This window comes from Pseudopipra pipra, chromosome 6 (genome assembly GCF_036250125.1).
Source record: "Pseudopipra pipra isolate bDixPip1 chromosome 6, bDixPip1.hap1, whole genome shotgun sequence".
Classification (NCBI taxonomy): Eukaryota; Metazoa; Chordata; class Aves; order Passeriformes; family Pipridae; genus Pseudopipra; species Pseudopipra pipra.
Genome location: NC_087554.1, coordinates 8,237,532 through 8,257,723, shown reverse-complemented (window position 1 = coordinate 8,257,723; position 20,192 = coordinate 8,237,532). Strand labels below are relative to the sequence as shown.

General features: G+C 47.8%; 1 protein-coding gene across 4 annotated transcripts in view; it reads left to right on the top strand.

The window, feature by feature from the left end:
- Positions 1-5: 5 nt before the first annotated feature.
- PAK6 (p21 (RAC1) activated kinase 6) overlaps positions 6-20,192 on the top strand; it is a 42,995-nt gene continuing 22,808 nt past the window's right edge. For 3 of the 4 annotated variants that reach the window (XM_064659986.1, XM_064659989.1, XM_064659988.1), the window contains exons 1-4: positions 6-6,980; positions 7,391-7,600; positions 17,609-18,419; positions 19,030-19,089. The gene's annotated coding sequence lies outside the window, so the exon portion shown is untranslated. The remainder of the gene's footprint in view (positions 6,981-7,390; positions 7,601-17,608; positions 18,420-19,029; positions 19,090-20,192) is intronic. The other variant, XM_064659987.1, reaches the window with a different exon arrangement.

Here is a 20,192-nt window from a genome sequence, read left to right as displayed (position 1 = left end):
TTTGTCTATAAGGAGATGTATTTCAAAGCTGCAATCCTCCACTATTACTTTGATGTTGACTTGACACCTGTTTTCTTTCTGAACAAAAAGTGTGCTAAATCCTTCTCCGTGTAATAAGCCTGCCCCTGATCAGTTAGTCTTCATGTATGTCCCAGACAACCCAAAACTGCCCCCAAGTCCTGTAAAATAAACACAGCAGTGTTTATAACCCTGGCCTTAATAAACACACACAAATACCAGAGGGAGGAGCAGAGGTAACAAAGAGCAGTCACCTCTTGTGCTGGTTGTTCTGTTCTACTCCAGTGAAACTCTGCCTCTCTTCCACACAGGTAAGTCTCTGCTCCCCCAGCCCACGAGCTCATTGCACCAACACATACCAGGAGGGCAGGGAGGTCTTTTGACATCCTTGTTGTATGTTCAAGTAACTGTGCCTCCAACCTTCAAAGCTTTTCCTAAGCATCACTTCTGAATCATTGTGTAACAGGCAGATGCTCTCACAGGCTGGGATTGTCACAGACTTGTCACGAAACAGGAGAGAGACCAGCCTTGCCCATGAGATATTTGGAGATGAAAATTGTCTTAGCAGTGCCTAAGGAAAAGAGGCAACTACAGATCCTGGGATGACAGGAAGTGCCACAGGGGGTGGCTGGCAGGGTGAAATGTGTGAAGGGTGTACAAGTCCTAGTCAGGTTATCACAAAACAGTATGGTGATGGAATCTGAGCTCTAGTGAGTTTTAATACACTGTTATATAAATAAAAGTGCACCAAGGAAAGTAAATCCAAGGAATAGATCATGGTTGTACCAGGTTGTTTGAGAATAAAACTTGATCAGAGATACAACAGGGATGTCTGGAAGATCTCTGCAGTCTTGAAGTGCTTTGATTCAGAAACAGTGAGAGAATCAAGCTGTTAATGTCCACTCTATTGTGTTAAGTGGAAAGGGGTCTAGAAATAATGGCAGGAAGTCACTAAGCTGCAAAAATATGCTACCTATTAAAAAATGGGGGCTGATGGAGCTGTGGGTGAGGCAAACCCCACAGGTGTGAGCCATTTTCTGCCCTTAAGCTCTGGAGCTGCAGCTGGGGTTGGAGAAGTTGGTTCCACTGTCTCCAGGGCTCCTGGGGAATCAGTGCCCACACACAGGTGCTCCAGGTGAGCCCTGAGTGCCAGGGAGTGGAACCACCAATGGTGGGACAGAACCTAACGACTTTCCAAGGTACACCTGCACATAGTTAAATATATTGTGAGCTGAGACCCACCTGACCCCTGAAGAGATCGTTGTAAGGAAGCTCAAGGAAGGCTGAGGAGCACTCATCATCTGCTGGTCTCAAAAGGTATGTGATTTTTAGATTTAAAATCCTAAATCTGACATAATTGATAAAACTGAACAGATACATTCTGAGTGCAGTTATCTGAGATTTTCCCAGCCTGAGGTCTGTGTTATATAGATTAAGAGGTGTAAGCTTGGGCTTGTGCTAGCAGGTAATACTTGGCTTTTTGATTTTCCAGAATGAACTAGAAGGGGTAGGAAACTCAGCAGGGCTACAAGGATCTTGTGTGGTTATGCAGGGAGAAAACTAGAAGGGCCAAAGCCCAGTTAAAGCTTAACCTGGGTACTGCAGTAAAAACATAAAAGCAACGGGACAAACAACAAAAGGAGGGCTGGGGAGAATCTATGAAGGGTGTTGGGGCACCCTCAGTAAGAAGTGGTTGAGTCACTATTCCTGGAAGGATTTAAAGGATATATAGAGGTGGCACCTGGGGATGTGGTTTGGTGGTGGGCTTGGCAGTGCTGGTTGGGCTCTTAGAGGTCTTTTCCAGCCTTAATGATTCTGTTATTCAAAGTAGACAAATCACCCCTCCTGCATGTGTATCAGCAAGTAATTCTAAACCTTTCCTCTGTGCTGCTGCTGATTTCCCACTTAATAAATATTCCAAATGACCTGGGGCTGAAGTGCAGCTCCTGAGGTGCTGTGCTCCAGGCTGTGCCCGCTGATTTCCCCCGAGGAAACCTGTGTACAGAAGATGAGAGTTCTTATTCTAAGAGAGTTATTTGGCTGTGGGCTGCAGAACTGCTGGTTAGAGTCTCTGCTTTAGCCTGGGGCTATGGGCACTGCATTTACATTAACTGTGCTTATACAGACTGCCCTTAAAGCTGGATAAAGGACACTTTACCAGCTTCATTCTCTGGGTTCTTAGTGTTTTACTCTCATTGCCCCTCTGCTTGGTTAATCCAGCAGAATGCCATGGTTGGAAACTTAGAAATACGAAGGTTTCATTTCCATAACATTTTAAATTATTAAACAACATGTGGATATTGAGGTCACTAAGTAAGACTGGGGAAAAATGTTGTTCCTTTTGTTGGTTCTATAAATGGTTGTTTCTTACTCTCCTTTTGTAATAATTACTATCCAGAGCTATTTAATTATTGATCCCGTGGCTCCAGCTGGTGTGACAGTGTGATTTATAAAGCAGAGCAGCACCTGAGGGACACAAAGGCAACTGTTCAGGTTCTGGGCCTGAGCTGATGGTTGTTTTCCCAGTGCTTTGGATTCTCCTCAGTTTTCAGGATCTCGAGCTCTGTGGTTCCTTGAAGCTACACTAGTCATGTACTTTGGTGTAGTGTGGTACTTTATGTAATCATTCACTCAGGAATCATTTTGTAGGGAAAAATGTTGGAATAGTGCAGAATTCAGTGGTGAATGTGGCTTGTTGGTGTGTTCCCTTAGTATCTGGTCAAAACAACCAGCAAAGGCACTGGGCTGTTCTGCCCCATCTGCAGCTGCTCCTGAAGAGCCAGCCTGGGTTGGTGCTTTACCTCTGTGTGAACTGAACTGGCTGCAACTTGTCCTCTCCTGAGCCTGTTCCATTGGTTCCCAGCCCAGTCCTGCTGATACCCTTTGAGAGAACAATGGCAGAGGGCACCCCTTGTTTTAGTGGCACATTCCCTGCTCCTGCTGTTTGTAGGGGAACTAGGGGCAGCTTTTTCTCATGCAGATTTACTGGAGCCACAGTCTTATCTTAGAAACTCTGGCTTAGATCCTGTCTAAAAGCAGCAGGTTTTTATCAAGATGTGAAACAAGTGTCAGCTGGGAGGAGTCCTGACTAGCCTGAACCAGAAACCTTACCCTCAGCTGTGAAGGCAGTCTCTGATTTGCTTAACATGGGCACTGTGTAACAGGAAAAGTCCATTTTTATGCAATTAGAAAAGTTATTATTCCTCCTTATGTCCTGGAAAAGCACGTTTTTCACTTGGGGAGTTGGACAACAATGGAAAACACTCTATGATCCCATTCTCAGCTCTCTGAACACATAATTCCCACAGAGCTGAACAGGGGAGCCACCTTCCCTGCATCTCTGAGCATTCATTTCTGCTCTACATGTGCTCCATGCACCAAGTCCAAAATGGTGTTTTCCTTCCTTTCAGCTGAGCTGAGGAGGCCTTTATCCAAGTCAGCAGTACATATGTCCACACATCAGAACATTCTCAATTACAAGCTTAAGTTTCTGTGGGCTTTCACTGTATGGCACATTCTTCACTGTCTTAAACTTTATTGTGGTTTCCACGGTGATCTTTCCTGATGCATCTCCAGCCTTTCCTACAGGATGCTCAGCAGTGTGGGTGGAGTGGGAAAGGCAGAACAACTGCTGTGTGAGGAGGAACACACTGGTGCATTGGATGAGGCTTATGGGAAAGAGTTACACACTGGTCCTCTTGAAATGGGAGACAGCAAGTTAGGGAATGCTGTTTGAGTAGCTGGCCATGTTGAAAAGGAGAGATGAGAGCTCTGCTTCTCCTGACTTTTCCTACCATTTCATTACAGTAAAAGCCAACCTGTTGGGTGCTGAGCTGTGGATGCTTTAGCAAAGCCCTTGTAATGCTTTTGTAGTTTTGTTAAACTTGTATTACTGAGACAAAGAGGGTTCCAGTCTGAGGACAAACCTTCCCCTGCCCACTGCTCCTGGCTCTGCATGAGAGACTGGACAGGTCATGGAAGTTTGGGTTTGCTCATTTATAAAACTGGTATTGTACTTTTAGGTATATTTTCTTACCCACATATGCATACTTATAAATTTTTCACTTCTGCAGAGGAGAACTGGCTCATAAAACCAAGGTAACACTACACTTAGTTGCTGCTTTTCCTCACCTGCTTTGGGATTGGAAACTTCTCCCTGCCACAGTGGTGGTTTTGGGAAGTTGAAATGTGCAATGCAGCCAGTAATATGGCACCAAAATAGGTTTGGTATTGATTAGTATCCAGAGACTAAACCAGGGAAACCACTGCTCTGCCTGGTGCTGTTGTTTAAGCTGGAGTGTAGCTGTTCCACCAGCTGCCAAGATCCAAGCTGTTTTCTTTGAAAACCTAAGGGGTTTTTTAACTTTTACACTGAATTTTGGGCCTTGACCTGTATCTTGGTGAGTAATTCTTAGCATCCAACTTGTGGGATGTCACTCTCCTGTCAGATTTCGGTGTGATAGATGGTTGCATGTTTGGTTTGGGTGCCATACACATAAATAATACTCCTTTGATGTCATGGTAGCTTTCCTGTCCTGGTCTTAAACCACCCTTTTATTCCAAGAGCATTTTAAAATTATTGGTTTTGTTTCTGTCTAAGTTTATAATCCTCCATTTCTTCTCTCTTCTGTGTTTTGCAATTTTCATACGTGCTAAATGTTTCCTTCTCTGAGGGTTGTGTTGATGTGCAGTGGCACCCCCCATAGCCAGGGCCAAGGCAGCCAGTCCCAGGAGCTGCACTCTGCCCCTCGGGGTCCCTCCAGCCCTGCATGTTCTGGGATCCCAGGAGTTATTGCAGAGCCTTTCCAGAAGCCAGGCTCTGTCCTCCCACAGGTGTATCTCAGTGATGCTGCAGAGTTTTTTGGGGGTAGAAGTTACTACACAGGCACAGTTATTTGCCCTCAAAAGCAGTGAGGAGCTGGAAAGCTGAATCCAGCTCTAATGAATGAAGTCCCAAAGCTGGCAGCATTCAGCACTTTCATGGGCTGGGGATATTTTCTAGCAAGAAAATTAATTTCTGAGACTTGTTGACAGAAACATCAGGAATGGATCTGCTGCCTTTGTCTCCACCCACCCCAGCCAAGAGTGGGGGGAAAGAAGCAGCTTTTTTATAAATAGCTCCGTTCCTGTTGTATTTGTAAATTTGGTGCTTTTTGTGTCAGTGACATCACCCTCTTCTCCATGGCAACCCCCTCTGATAGCAAAACTGCAGGGCACTGCCAAAGGAACTCAAACCAGCACATGAACAGGTTGAATTGAGATGAGTTAATTGAGAAATAGTGCAGGGGCAACAGGAGGGGGTGGGAAACAGCAGCGAGGAGGTTCCTGCCAGCTCTGCTGCTCTGGAAAACTGTCCCCTGGAATGGCTGGTTCCCAAAGCTCTGCCCCATCTCCTCTTTGTGTAAGTCCCTGTCAGGAGGAGGCAGGTGGAAGGCAGGGAGGCATCTTATTCCCCATCTCCTGTGTGTCTGGAGAGCAGCACTACAGGTGACTAAGCAGGAGGAGCATGGCTGACTCACTCCTGAGTTATTTTCTCACTCCTGTTCTCTTCCCCCTCCCATCTTTTCTGTTTGTTTTTTAGCCTTCACCCGACAGTTTGCATTTTTCCCCAGGCCCTGATGTGAAAGAATTAGCAGCAGGCTTTCTTGTTACCTAATGTTCACAAAAATGTGCTTGTGGTTATCCACGGGGGAAATGGAAGCCAACTCCAAAAGCAAGAAAAAAGAGTTCTCTGGATAAAACACCTCCATCTTAAAAAAAAAAATAAATGTGCATCTCCTTTCTGAATTGTTGTTCAGGAAATACTAAAGTGACTGACATGCCAGAAAGCTGTAAATAACTGGCTTCTTTATCAAGATACCTGTGGAAAACACCGAATTGCCTCACTGGCTGCCCTGCTGGTCTTGACTTGATTTCTGACCCAGCTGCAGTGGGGGAAGCCATTGCACTTGCTGCCTTGACTACAGCATTGGGTTCTGCTGGTTTCCACTTGGGACTGAGGAGCAGGAACGTAATGGTTCCAGCTGCTTCAATCAACTTCATAAATCTGTCCTCATTTACACACCTATGAAGTCTGAAGCCTTAGAACAGTTTCCCTTCCTTCTGCAGGGTGCCAGGAGACCTGGTGCTGAAATTTAGCCTGCAGAGGTGTCAGCCTTGTATTAGAGTTGGTGTTTTTGTGACACAGAGGGACACATGTTGGTCTTGTGTAACTTGTCTAAGGTTCCCCGAGTCCTGACATCCAGAGAGGGGCAAGGCAGCACTCCCCACCCTGGGAAGGAACTCTCTGATGGGGTAGCACTGCACCTGCCAGTCATGGCCTGCCATTTGCAGGGCCCAGGAGCCTTGAACCACAGACTCTCCCAGTGTGAGGCTCTGCTACTGCAGCTCCCTCCCCATCCCAGTGTGAAGCCAAGCCTGTGATTTCCAGGCTTGGTTGAGGGGAAATGCACGGAGTCTTTCCACACCGAAATATTGATGAGTATCTTGCTCTTGCCTTTTGTGCAAAATGCCACTCAAGGCACTGTGCCATCCTCTCTGCTGAGCTCACAGCATCAGCCCACGACAAGAAAGGTCCCAGAAAACATTGACTCACTGCATCCCAGCATCCTGCCAGGGGCTGTGTCTGCAGTGAGATCTCCTCAGCTGGAGCGAAGTTCAATGGAATGGATCACTGTGAGGCTGTTTTACCTTCCCTGAGTGTGCTGCCACCTGTGCTGCCTGCCAGGACAAGGGCTGGGGGGCACTGGGGTCGCTGCCAGTGCTGGGCAGGACGCAGCTGGAGCTGGGGGTTTGCATGTGCAGGAGGAGCTTTCTGGAGAAGCTTTCAGATGAAATTGCTGAGAATTTTTGCCTGAAGCAAGGGATGTTTCCCATGTTTAAGACAAGCAGTAACCTGCAGTTAGAAGGAAGAAGGGACTGAATTCACTCCAGAAGTATTTCTCCAGGATCTTTTTTTCAAGGTAAGCCTGCTCTTGTGGGAGGTGGATGGGGCAACAGGGTCCACTGTTCTGAACTCTAAAACTGAGGCGATTTCTACATTTTTGTTACCTCCCCAAGCTGTAGAACTGAAATAAATCTGTCTCTGGCACTCCCTTTTTAGGCTGAAAATTTAAATTGGCCAATAAGAACTAATTTTCTGAGGTCTGAAGCCTTAAGAAAGGGGTGAGGGAGAATGTTTTTAACACTGCCGTGTGCCTGCCTGTGTTCTAGTGGTGAATGAATGCCTGACTGTGCCTCTAAACCATATATTTAAATAGCAGAATAATGGGCAGGTGAATGAAAGTAAAATGTAGTAAATAGACATCAGCTTATGGTTTATTAATTTTATTTAGTGGTTTTAAACATTTACAGAGTATTTGTTGTCCTGTAGGAGGCAAAATGATGGTTCCTGCCTTGAACTGGAAGGTTTTTAATTGGCATGGTTTGAAGAAATGTTGGTGAAAGCAAGAGAAAGGAGATAGGTTTTTTAAGCATCTATCTGAATGGCACCTGAACAACCAGTTTATTGCTGTTGAAAACTATTTGTGGAGAGACCAGAGGAGAGGTCCTTGTCCCAGCTGCAGGAAAAACCTTATTTAAGGTAGGAAAAAAATACCTTGAATGTACAGAGATGGCTCTGAAAAATACCTGGTAACATCTAAAAATTGTGTAATCATCTCCTCCTGCCCAGTATAAACCATAAACTGAAACTCCTCCTAGCTGGGAGCCCTCCAGACTGAGAGTTGTGTGCTTAGGTTGTGGGGGATAAATTACAGTCCTTGATGAAAGTCCAGTGGAGGTGCTGGAGCCTTGGAAGAATGCACTTGCTGAGCCTGGAAGTGCAAGGCAGAGTGTCCACATGTTCCCTTTGCACACTGATGGATGTGATAGTTGTATGCAGTTCTCTTTTGCCCATGGGAAAGGAATAGTATGTGTGCTTTTATAAGCAAATCCACCTTCTGTTTAGGGAAGTAACTGTAGTCTGTAAACTCTTGGACAAAGCCTTGTCGACTCTGTGAGGAGTGAAATGAAAATGCTTTCTGGCTGCTGCCTCTTCCTTTCCCCAGGCTGGGGGGGACTGGAGCGGTGCCTTCAGGGAGATTTGTGCTCTGGGAGGGGTGAGGCTGCCTGGGGAAGGGCACCTGTGCCCATGTGGAGCCAGGGGTCTGTGCCAGGAGGGGCGGGTGCCCGCAGCCATTGCATAACCCTGGGCTGGCTCCACAACCACTGCCAGGCACTGGAGCAGCCAACGCGCTTGGATGCTGTGCTGCAGTTGGATTCCACTGGGTGGAAGTAGTTGAGGGTATTCCTGCCAACTTCCCGGGCAGGAGTCATCTGTTCTGCCTCTGTCGCTCGGGGAGCATGAATGAATGACTCTTGAAACATTAATGTAGAGCAGCTTCCAAGAATGCTGTGTACTGAAGCCTGGAACACATTGTGATCTGATTCATGACCCAGGGTCAGCAAAGGCTTTGAAGAGGTGTTTACCCAGTGGGTGGACACCCTGCACTTCAAACTGCCCAAGAAAACCGCAACATCAGAGGGCAGGGGAGCAGAGTGTGAGCAAAGCCCCAGAGGAGCAGGGGAACCCAAGAGGGACAGTAGGAGCCACACGCTGTGGGCTGGTGGATGGGACAGCACAGCAGCTTGGGGATCTGGGGGGCTATGGAAGGTGCTGTTGCTCTTGGCAGCGTCACTTGACATCATTTTAGGTTGGAATTCTGCATAACCGGTGTTCAGCATGGAATGGTTCTTTACATGGGTAAAACCTTGTGGTTTGGCTGATAGGATTTCATGGGAGAGGGAGGCTTTCTGCAGCTCCAGAGAGGGATCAACAGAAGGAAACAAGTGATGCTGCTGAAGAATGCAAAGTAGAGCAAGCTAGATAAAGGTGATCCTAATTGAGGAGGAGGGTTGGTATTTAATTAAAACTACTTCTAAAATCCAGGCTCTTAGCAGTAAAATAAATAATAGCAGGACATGAGTAATTCCTCTTGGGGGAATGTCAGAGACAAAATTACACTAATGTAATAATGAGGGGCCTGTGTGCAATTGCTCAGAGGAATAGGAACAGGGTAGAAGGATTTTTCACTGCTAAGAAGTTCAAATGTGGTTCAAGTCAAAAGGGACCGAAGCCTGTTAAAGCACAAGCTGCTTGGGGCTCTTGGGCTGTCTGAGCTCCTGAGCTGGACTTGGCAATCCCAGCCCAGAGCTGGAGGTTGAGCTCCTGAGCTGGACTTTGCAATCCCAGCCCAGAGCTGGAGGTCGAGCTCCTGAGCTGCTGTAGTGAATGATGGCAAGTTCAGTGTGGCACTTGCACTCCTGCTGCTCAGTCAGGGTGTTTGCAGTGGACTAAAAATAAGTACTTCAGGCCAGACTTGGGACAACTGAGCCATGTGTCGTGCAAGTGGAGGCAAGAAAGGACATTAAACCATCTTGATCTTCCTTATTTCCCTCCCACTCCTCATTTCTAGTTGTGAAATCATCTCGGAGCTCTGCCTGCATTCCTCAAGCTGTGATGCCCGTTTTGATGAGGTGGTTAAATAGCATAAACTCATTAAGCACTCCTGACTAATACTCAGTGACATAACAGCATTTCTTCTCCATAGCTGGCTTGCTTAAATGCTGCATTTCAGTTTGGGTTACCCTTTCCATGTCATGCTTCTCGTTTCTGTGATGTCCATCTGTTTACCAGACAAGGTTCTGGTGGCGGGGGCGGGGAAATAGTCTCAGAATACAAAAAGAACAAGCCCCACAAGCGAGGCCAACTGGGGCTGGGAGCAGCCTGGTCCTGAGCAGTGAGTGCAGCCCCGCTCCAGCTCTGAGCAGGGTCACTGGTGCAGCCCCAGCTGAGGCCCTGCAGCAGCATCCCCTGGCCAGGCCTGTGTCCTGCTGCTGTGCTGTGGAGAGGTGAAACACCACGTGTAGGAAAGATGGTTTAGTTGTTAAAATGAAACATATCATTTCAAACTAGATAGCAAATGTACCCAGCAGCTTCAGCAGAGGCAGTGACTGTGAACAGATCATGTCGACTTGATGTCTCTGAGCTTGATTGGTTTTCCCCTGAGAACAGGTTCAGTTGGGCTGTCTGTGGTGTCAGGGCTACCTTAGTGATGCCCTTCTGGCCTTCTGACTCTCTGCCACAGGCATCTGTTCTGGATACCTTTTTCCCCCCACCTGTGTCAGCCTTGGAGTTTTCTTTCAAATCTGTGACTTCAGAAGGCACAGCAGGAGCTGAGGGTCTTTATAGCAGAACTGGAGAGCTGGGCTTAGATGGGGAGAAGAGGTGTGAAAGTCCTTCCTTAATCTGGACCAGGAACAGAGGAGTTAATATGTGCGGTGGCCAGAAGGCTCTACACAGATCTTAAAATAACCAAGAACAGGATAATTTGGCTTAAAAAACCATCTGGGTCTTGATTCAATGCTCATTAAAATTCATAGTAGCCTTATGACTGGCTTGTGGAAGAATTAAGTAGGGTGTTACACTTTATAATGAGTACTTTGGGCCCTGGCCAAGAAAGTACATCACTGCCTATAACAATGCTAGAAATTAACTTCTTTCCTGTAACATACAGTCAGAATCAGGATCTTTGAAGCACTTGTGGAAGTCAGTGAAAAAGCTCTGCTTTCAAGGGATTTTGGATTGCACCCCCAGAACAGCTGTTAGGGCTGACTCTGGGAAGAAGTCTCTGGGGAGTGGCCTCTGAGCTGTTCCTGCTGCAGCAAGCTGTCCACTTCGGGCACACTCACAGGGAATCTGCAGGAATCAGAGCTCTGAGTGTGCAGGGAGAGGGGGGAAATCAGACTGCAAACCCAGCTGCTGCTCTGCAATATAAAATAAAATGTGTGCTGTTTATTTCCTTAGAAACGTAAATGTAATAACTAATGTCACACGTAGTTCAGGTCTTGTAGCACCTCATCAGCATAAGATGCTCCTGTCTGCGACTGCCACTGAGGCAACCTCCTGACTTCTGACCCTTTCTTATAAAATACTGGCCGGTGTTAATAGGGAAGAAAATACCAATTCTGCTGCTCACTCCCAAATGGGGAGTTTGCAAAGCTCTTTGGGCTTTTGTGCTCTCTTCCAAGTTCTAAATATGTTCTCCCGAAGCGTCTCCGAACAGCAGCTGAGTGACGTAAAGCTGAGCCAGGAACTTATTTAGGGAACGTTGCCTTTTATTCCTGTGCCATTTAAAGGCATGTTTTTAAAAAGGTCTCTTAGAACTCAGGGTCACCTGAATTGTGTCTGGCTACTCCGAACTGGTGGTCTGGGTGGTGGGCTGTGGCTGTACCTTCAACAAATGGCAGTCCCAGTTTAAAGAAGGAAATGAAGGAATTTTCCAGATAACTACTCAAGTATTTCTGTAACAAATCTTTGTTCACAACTCTACCCCAGGCTTTCAGTTTTCATCAAAGTTCTGAAGACCTAAATAAGAAAATGCTCATTTTGAGTGTTAACAAGAATTTGTTTTCAAAGGTCACATGTGCACATGAACTAACTTAATACTTATTTTATTTGAACGTATTTTTTTTCTGAATTCATTTGCTTGTAAAACTTATTTGGCACTTCAGAGAGCACATGAGCAAGAAAAGTATTTTTGAATTAGTAGCTTAAGGAATGATGAAGTAGATGATGAACTGAAGTTTTTCAGTTATTTTTACAATTCCATCTTCAGAATCTCTAAATGTGCAGAATGGGAAACATTACATTTTATTTACAGTTTAAACGACTATGTTTTATGTCGCTCCTTCCTGAATTATCATAATTCAGAATGTGGAGATTTCCTTTAATGTTTATATAGATATAAATAGACACGTCTCAGTGGATTATTTTCTGGTGTCATGTGGGAGAGGATTCCGGTTGAGTTACTCCACCATGGTTCCCCTCTCCCAGCAGCCAGCAGGGCCCAGGCTCATTCCAAAGGAAGGATGCTTGCTCTGCCAGGAGCCAGCAGGTCCGTGTGCTCAGGAGGGCTGTGGCTGTGCCCAGTCTGGCCTCCATTAATCACAGGGTGCCTGTCCTCTGGAACAGGCACTGCCTGACTTGAGTGCACGTTTCAGTCCCTTACTGTGGGATCTGACAGCATTAATAATTGCCCACACGCTTTGGGGAGTTCTGAAACTTATTTTTAATGGAGAAAGTGACAGTTGGAGCTTTATTGTGTGTGCTGCTGAAACTGTGTCCCAGAGCAACCAGCACCTCACACTGTCTTAGGCTGGGATTGAGGCTCTTATAAATTCCAGCCCAAATGAAGGCTGGAGGAGATTGCTGAAGATAAAGAAAATGAGAGGCTTCTGTAACTACTGTCAGAAGAGACCAAAAATCGCTCTTATGGGAGGTAGAAATGAACTTTTTCTCTCTCCTCTGTTGTAGCAGTTAAGAGCACTAGACAAGGATGTCACAGCTACCATTTTTCTATATTATATCAATAAATCTCTGAGTGGGGATTATAACCACTTAATCCTTTCCAACCCCTCCTGAGGACTGCAGAGCATTCACAGCTTGTGGAGCCAAGGGAAACGGAGGGTACAACATTGGGGCAAGCTGCTTTCAGTGGCAGAACAAGCAGGTCCAGTTCCTGCACTGCAGGTTTGTGGCTGCTGAACTGTAGGCCAGGCTGCTGAGAAAAACAGAGCCTGAAAATAAAAAATAGTAATAATAATAACATCCCCCTACATGTTTAACTCTTCACCCATCTCCTTCCCAGTGAGAGGAAAGCCAGTGCTTGGTCCAGCCTCGGCAGCTGGAGCAGGTTGAAGTAAGTTTTGAATACTCATCCCCTGGCAGGGGGTTGAGATGCATTTTGGATACTCATCCCCATTGCAATAATCAACCTTTCCTTTCTTCTCTTCCTCGGATTCTATTCCAACAGCTGCCCTGCTTCTACCAGCCTTCCCCCCAGATAAGCTCCCATACAGCACTGGAGGGCAAAGGCCCCTTCTGCCCCTGCTGTCTAGGGGGCTGCTGCTGGGAGGGGATGTGACACCCGTTCCCTGGCACGGGATTAGCAGTGCAGCTTCCTGATTTTCCTGAGGTGGGCTGAATGCCTTCAGCTGCCTAAGGCTGAGTTGTTCCCTGCCTCCACAAGCAAGTGGGATGGGAAACCTGTGCTGCATGGAGCCACGTGCCTGGATTTTGACAAGCATAAACTCCAACCCTCCAATTATTCTAAGCTCTTGAGAGTTGGGTTTGAACGTACCCAGAGGTAGAGGGTGAGTAATGTCAGCACAGGGTGTTAGACTTGTGCTGCCGTTATTTTGGCCACTAGGAATTTGCTGGATTCTGGTTAATTCTGGAGTGATAGCTGACTGACCTAGTTATTGGGGACAGAGGCTGGGTCTGTGCTCCTGTGCTGCCAGCCAGGGATTTCAATCTGCATTTCTATAGCATCCTCAAGGATCGCAGCTTGCTTGGAAAAACAACAGATTAAGCCGCCTCTGTTGTGGGGGAGTTGAGCATTGTCACAGTCGTTTTACCAGCCTGCAGAATGACTTTCCCAAGGTGACCTGGGAATCTGTAGGCAACGCCGGCTTTCTGCTGGGATGCTGCCATTGCAGGACTGATCGTCCTGACTTCTGTGGGAAGCAGCAGATGCACCTTTTGTAGAGGGTGGCACAGGCTTGTCTGGTGGAGCGTGACGTTACTTCTGTAATAACCAAATGAGTGTGTGCAGTTTTTGCAAGTAAAAGATCTGGAAGAGGTGTGAGGTGACTGTGATCCAAGCTGTATTGATTTTATCTGCAGGGAACGTCTACCAAGCCACAGGAATTTAACCAGTAGCAAAATAGCCTGTGCTGTGTTCAGGTGATCTTCCTGGGCTTCAACTTCTCACCAGAGTGGGAGTTGACATTTTTTAAGTCTGCTGTTTCTTTACTCTCTTTAAACTTAACCTGCTTTCTTCACTTAATGGAGAGGGTGGTCAGGCATCAGAAGGGGCTGGAGGTGGTGGAGTCCCCAGCCCTGGAGCTGTGCAAGAAACGGCTGGACATGGCACTCAGTGCTCTGGGCTGGGTGACAAGGTGGTGCTGGGTCAAAGGGTGGACTCCATGATCTTGGAGGTCTTCTCCAACCCTTTAGGATTCTGTGATTCTTGCCTCTGGTGTTCTCAGTTTGGCAGAATTTCCTTGTGCTGTTTCCTTGCTGGCTGTGCTTTGTTCCACCATTGGAGTTGCCTGGCCCAGGAGAACCTGGCTGTAACCCAAGGAGAACCTGAAGCAGCACAAATTTCCTTTGTCCATGTGACCCAGGCTGATTGTGTTTGGAATGTGCATATGGTGAAGAGGGACTCCGAGCTCCCCACCGCCCTGGCAGATTTGAGTGTGCTCTGGCTAAACCAGCTTCCATCTCTTCAGCTCTGGTGCATTTGTGTTTTGTTTGGAACTGGAAAAAAATCCACCTGGTTTAGACTGTAAACCTTGGAGAGTTTGCAAGCACACAGGGTGAGCTCTGTGGTGGGAGTGCTGGAAGGGCTTTGTCCTGCTGGGATCTCTGGACACTCCCTGGACAAGGGCAGCAGTGCATAGTGAGCAGGAGGATAACTCCAGCCTTGGCCATGCAGGCAGCTCTCCTGGCACCTCCTGCCCCCCTCTGAAGCGACAGCCTTGGGGGAAGGTGGCTGAGCTGTGAGCACTCAGTTAAAGCGAAACTGCCTCTGGATTGCTCCCTCCTTATCTCCAGCCCTGGCTAATGTCATGTGGTGATTATGAGACTCCCAGACTTGATTCCTATCTCTAGCTTCCTCCCACCAGCTGGTGCTGATGTGTGAATTTGCAACACAGCTCTTCTCCTAGTGACCCCTCTGGCCCCATCCTTGGTGTATTTTGTTCGCTTCCCTGACCAGCTTACTCTGGATTTGCAGAGCCGTGAAAGAGAGGAGGGGAAGAGCATTTGTGCCCCCTATCAAATCCCTGAGCTCAGTGGAGCCCTGCTGGAAGGTCTGGCTCTGAGGGTGGAATTGCTGTAGTTCTTATTGGGACTTCCTGAGTGTATCAGATTTCCCGTTCCTTAGTGTTAGGCTTCTCCTGGAAGCTTTGTTGAATAAAAATAAGTTTTCCTTAGCAGTTTCCCCAGTTTCCACAGGCTCCAGACAGGTGGGCAGCTACATTACTCCTGGCTGAGGTAGAAGAAAGAGAGTTGACCTGGTAGAGTTGTGGCCTGTGTGTTTCTGACTTTTTACTTTTGAAGTTTAGAAGTGCCCAGTCTTGCCTGTTGGAATAGGAAAACATTGAATAGTGTTTTTTTTTCCTCACAAAAGTGTGTTCTGGTAGAGATGGACAGGGATTCAATGGAACCTACTGCAGCAGTGCAGGACGTGAGGTCCCGGAGCTCTCCCGGCGCAGTGACGTGACTGGGCAGGGTGAGGAGCTGAGATCAGCACTTGGGATCTGACACCGGCTTTGCTTTGTGTCTGGGGAGGGGACAGGGAGCACGGAAGGGCCTTTGCTGGCAGATAAATCAGGCAGGCCTCGATGCAAGCCTTTAGTCAGCGTAGCCTGCAGCACTTGTGCTGCCAGGCCTGGAGGAGCAGCACAGAGCAGCCGTAGGAGGAGTGGGGCGTGGAGGTCTGTGTTTACAGACATGGACCGGTATAATTATTTATATTGTCTTGTGCAATTCTCTAGGTAAGAAGGGAGCAGTGGGCAGGCAAGGAGCAGTGAAATGTGTAATAAGGGAACAGTTGCTGAAGGGGAAAATTAGAGGTGCGTCGCTTTTACTGGGAAATTTTTCTTCAAAGTGTGTAGGACTGCTGGGACCAAAGTGTGAATAGAAAGACTGGAAACTGTCCTAATTTTTCATTAAGATTGTAGGCAGCAGAGGTTCACACCGACTCAGAGCTGCCTTGGTTTCATCTAAGCTTGTGTCTTGACAAGTAAAATCAGGCTCTTCCATTTATAAAGAACTTCTCTTGTTCTAGAAGACTGTCTCAGCACATAACCCAGGAAATACAGTCCTCATGCAAATCTGGAGCCAGCTCCAAGCCTGGGTGACTCCTTGGAGACTGTAAATGCCATTTGTCTGTGGCACTCCCAACGCCCTGGTGCTGTGGGTGACTCCTCCGTGCCTGGCACAGCAGCAAAGCCCTGGTGCACAGATGACAGGGACAGTTTGTACTCCCCGACGCGTTCCTTCCACACCTCCCAGGATCACCTCAGCTTCCTCCCCTCTGATCCTCCACCGCGCTGCTCTGCCGTGGAGTTCCAGCCTTTTGGGAAAGAATGCTGTCCCCTCTCCTATTCACTATCCTTTACTATTAACAGGAACTTTCATTTTTTGATTACATCTGGGTACGGGGCTTGCCCTGGAGGAGCTAATCCCCAGACAGAAAGGAACCTGGCTAAGTATTTCCTGCATCCTAGGGAGGGAGCAGGCAGGAAGCCCGGGTCTCTGTGGCAGGCTGTGGCAGGCAGGGACCTGCAGTGGAACATCGAAGTGGTGACTGCACGCTCAGGAAGCAGCCCTTCCACAACTTAGCTGGCAGGTCTGGAAATGAGGATTAGGAACCTCAGACCATCAGCTCCACTGCCAGGATTACCTTTAGGGTTCTCTCTATGAACCCCAATTCTTTTCTCTATTATAGTCCCCATAGAGCTGGTGAATCCCAACTACCTCTGTGACCTTGGTTGTTGTACAAACATACTGCAGCCTTTTGAGGTGGGATGGAGAGGTAGGAAAAGAAATAGGAATGAAGGAACAAGGCTAAAAGGTCACTGGGCTGGCCCATCTCTGCTGGACAAGCCACTTCCAGCAATAATGATGAACAGCCTAATGATTGTTTGTACCATGTCAGTTATTTATTTTAAGGGCAGTTCAAAAATCAAATAACCAACCCCCTCCCCCCAAAAAAAAACCCCACCCCAAAACAAACCCCTAAAAAGTCATGGGGGTGGATTTTTATGGCTTTTATCTCTGGTCTTTGGACCTAAAAACACCAGAGGGTTAAGCCAAGATTGTTAGTGGTTTGGAGAGGCCAAGAAGCCTCTCAATTTGCAGTGGAGCAAGAGCAGCTGATGGGTTTGCTGACAGGAACTCTGACCTCTCCTGGGCTCTAATCCCCAAAGTGTCCTCTGCCCCTTTCACCTAGGTGGCCAGTGCTGCTGGTGGTGGAGCTGGTGCTGCTGGGCATGAGTCATTTGGGGAAAGTATTTCCAGGAGTCAGGAAACCCAGAGGCACAACGGGATGGGAGGGTGATCCCAGACTCCAGAGCCGGCAGCACTGACTCACTCCCGGTAGGACAGGGCAAAAGGAAAAGCACCAGGTCATGTGCTGCTCATCTGCAATGCAAATCAATGGGGTGAATTCTTCTACAGCCAGCCATAGAGCTGGCAATGCAAGCTTTCCTGCCAGGAATGACAAGGGATTGGTGGCAGGTCCTGAAACACAGGGCGAGATGGCGGGTTCTTTAGGAGCTGTAGCAGCTCCTGGCCCCAAGGCTGTGGAGCCGAGAGAGAAGAGCCAAGGAGCGGAGTTTTAATAAGCCACAGTGGAGCGGGGCGGTGAAGAAGGGCGGAGGGGAATGGGAAAGGATCTCCCCAAGGTTCTTGCCCAAGACCCAGCACAACTCGGTGCCCAGGTGTGACTCCGAGCTCTTTCTCTCTCATTCCCTCTAGGGACCAAGAAAGAAGACAAAGAGGAGAAGGTGAGATGGTCCCAGGAGGCTCTGCTTTCAGCATATGTCGTTTTCCGAGGCTTCTCTGTGCCGAGTGCTTCTGTGTCCCATCTGCTACCACACCCTGAAATCAAACTCAGCAGCTTAGGTGCACCAGGCACTGTACAAACATGTCAGACTTGCCTCCACCCCTTTTTCTACTCCCGCTTTTTCCTGCCGTCTTTCTCTCTCAAGTTTATCGGCGTGTCAGCGGATTCTGGTGGCGGAGTATTCCCACCTCACCTCTGGGCACAGAGCAATGAGGAGTCAGGGGTAAGTGCCCTCCTGCAGATTTGGGCATGGACATTGACATGCTTGCTTTAAAGCCATAACAGCCATCCTAATGGCCGCTGTTCTGTGGGATCTGTGCCCTGTGTTTACAGAGGACTGGGTTTGTCAGTTTGAACTAACGTCTCCACTCCCCAGTGGCTGTGCTGCCTTGGCTTAACCCCTTCCCTTCGGAGCTGAGCCGTGCCACGGATCGGTGTAACGATCGCACGTGTGTTGGCAGTGCCAGCCCGGGGTGAAGGGAGAGCAGAATAGTTCGAGGGGTCATACAGTTTTTTCTCTCAAGGGATGGTTCTGAACAGGAAGAAAAACCGGGAGCTGGATTCCTTTGCGAAGGAGTTTACTTCATCTTTGCTCCTATAGCCCAGCAACACTGTCCTCCAATCGGCTTTGCTGCATGACAGTGGGAGAGTTTGCCTCCAGACCCTTCTTGCTCCTCTCCCTTGGAATTGTCCACCAGCAGCATTGTTGCAACAGGACTGCCAGTAAGATCTTGTGTTTTTTGCTTCCCAGGGTCTTTTAGGTGGGATGAGGTGTGGGGCTGTGGTGTTGGGGTCTGGTGATTCAGCCGACTGACACTCAAGAGGATGGGGAGTGCAGCAGGGAAAATGCCTTGTTGAATCTGAGAAGGGTGATGCTCTTAAAACCTTGGGATGAAGAAGGGGTTAAGAATTGCTCTGGATGATGCTCGAGAGAGCAGACAGCATGTCAGGAACATGCAGCTCGTTGCCTTCACGGGAGACAGAGCAACGTCTGCTCTGAAGTCTGTGGTATCTACAAGGACCCTCAGTGTACCTTATGGAGAGGTCCAGTCAAACCCTCCTGTGTGTACTCCCAGCCTCGGGCTGCTGTGCTGGCCAGGATCCTCCCAGCACTCCTGCTGAAGCCACGCTGTAGTACTCGTGTGGGGCTGGGTGTGAGTGTGTTTTGGCTGGCTGGAAGCTGGGTAATCTCCTCCTATTTAACTTACAATCTACGATTCTATTGGGCATTTGTACTTAATTATTTTTGTCAGGTGGTAACAACTATACAGCCAGGTATGTGCAGTGACAGAAACCAGTCCTGTCCATTAATCTTTGCTTTCTTCTTTGCCAGGACACTAGTGCTTTAATGCATTTGGGGACAGAGCACTGAAAAACAGAAGAGAAATTTGTGGTGAGTGCAAGCTCTTGGGTGAGGCTGGGGGATGTATGTGGAGTAAGAGACATTTGCTGAGTCTTCCCCTGCATTTCTGAGTTCTGTGCTTGGGTAAAACCTGAGTCAGCCCTTACACAGCTGCTGGGGAAGGGAACCTGCTGCCTCACTCTCCCTCCAGCCCTGTCCCACCAGAAAGTCTCATTCCTGAAGTGTGATGAAGCTGTATATTGATGTTGATATTCCATGCTGCCTTGGTATGGACATGGTCTGTGCTGTGGGAGCAATGGCTTTTGTACCCAGTAGCAAAGCTGACCAAACAGTGGCCAAGCAGATAGCTGGCTGGATTAGTAACTGTGCTCCCAGATGGAAAGCCTGTTCCCTGCACAGGGTTTTTTTCTGTCTAGATGGGTGTGAGCGTGGATGTACCTGGGAAGGACACTCTGGGTCCTGCTGCTTGCAAAAGTGAGAAACATAACCCTTCTTTGGTCACAAAATGGTTTTCATTCCCAAGGAGAATGAAATTAATTAAGGAGAATTCCTTAAAAGTTTGACTGTCCTACCTCCAATGAGGAAAAAAGAGCTCTTTTTAACCTACTTCCCTAATGTGCTTAGGGAAATTCAGAAGGAGAGAAAAGAGCTAAATGTTTGTGCAAATTGCTTTAAAGAAAACTGGTTAAAACAGCTTGGACTAGCTTAGCCCAACTGCAGGTAAAAGCTCAGCCAGGCCCTGAGCTCTGTATTACACAGACTGTGTTCTTGGGTACCAGCAGGGATATGGTGCTCAAGTTCCATCCCAGTGGGAGCAGCACAAGAGTTCTGTACCTGGGCAGGACGTGTCTGTGGTACCGCCCCTGCCCCTGCACTAGTCCCCTGCCTTTGAGTTATAATTGCATAGACTCAGTGCAAGGGAGACTTGGATGTTTTTAGGGAATTTCTCAATATGGTTTAAAGTTGCAGGATTACCCTGTAGCTTGAGGACTAATGCACTGAGACGGGGTCATTAGTGCCAGTACTGTCATTCTGAGATTGATTTTCCATTCGGCTGCCAAAAGAGAGCAAGGGGGATGGAGGGTGCACAAAGACTAAAAGTCGAACTCTATTTCCCTCAGAAATATCTCAGG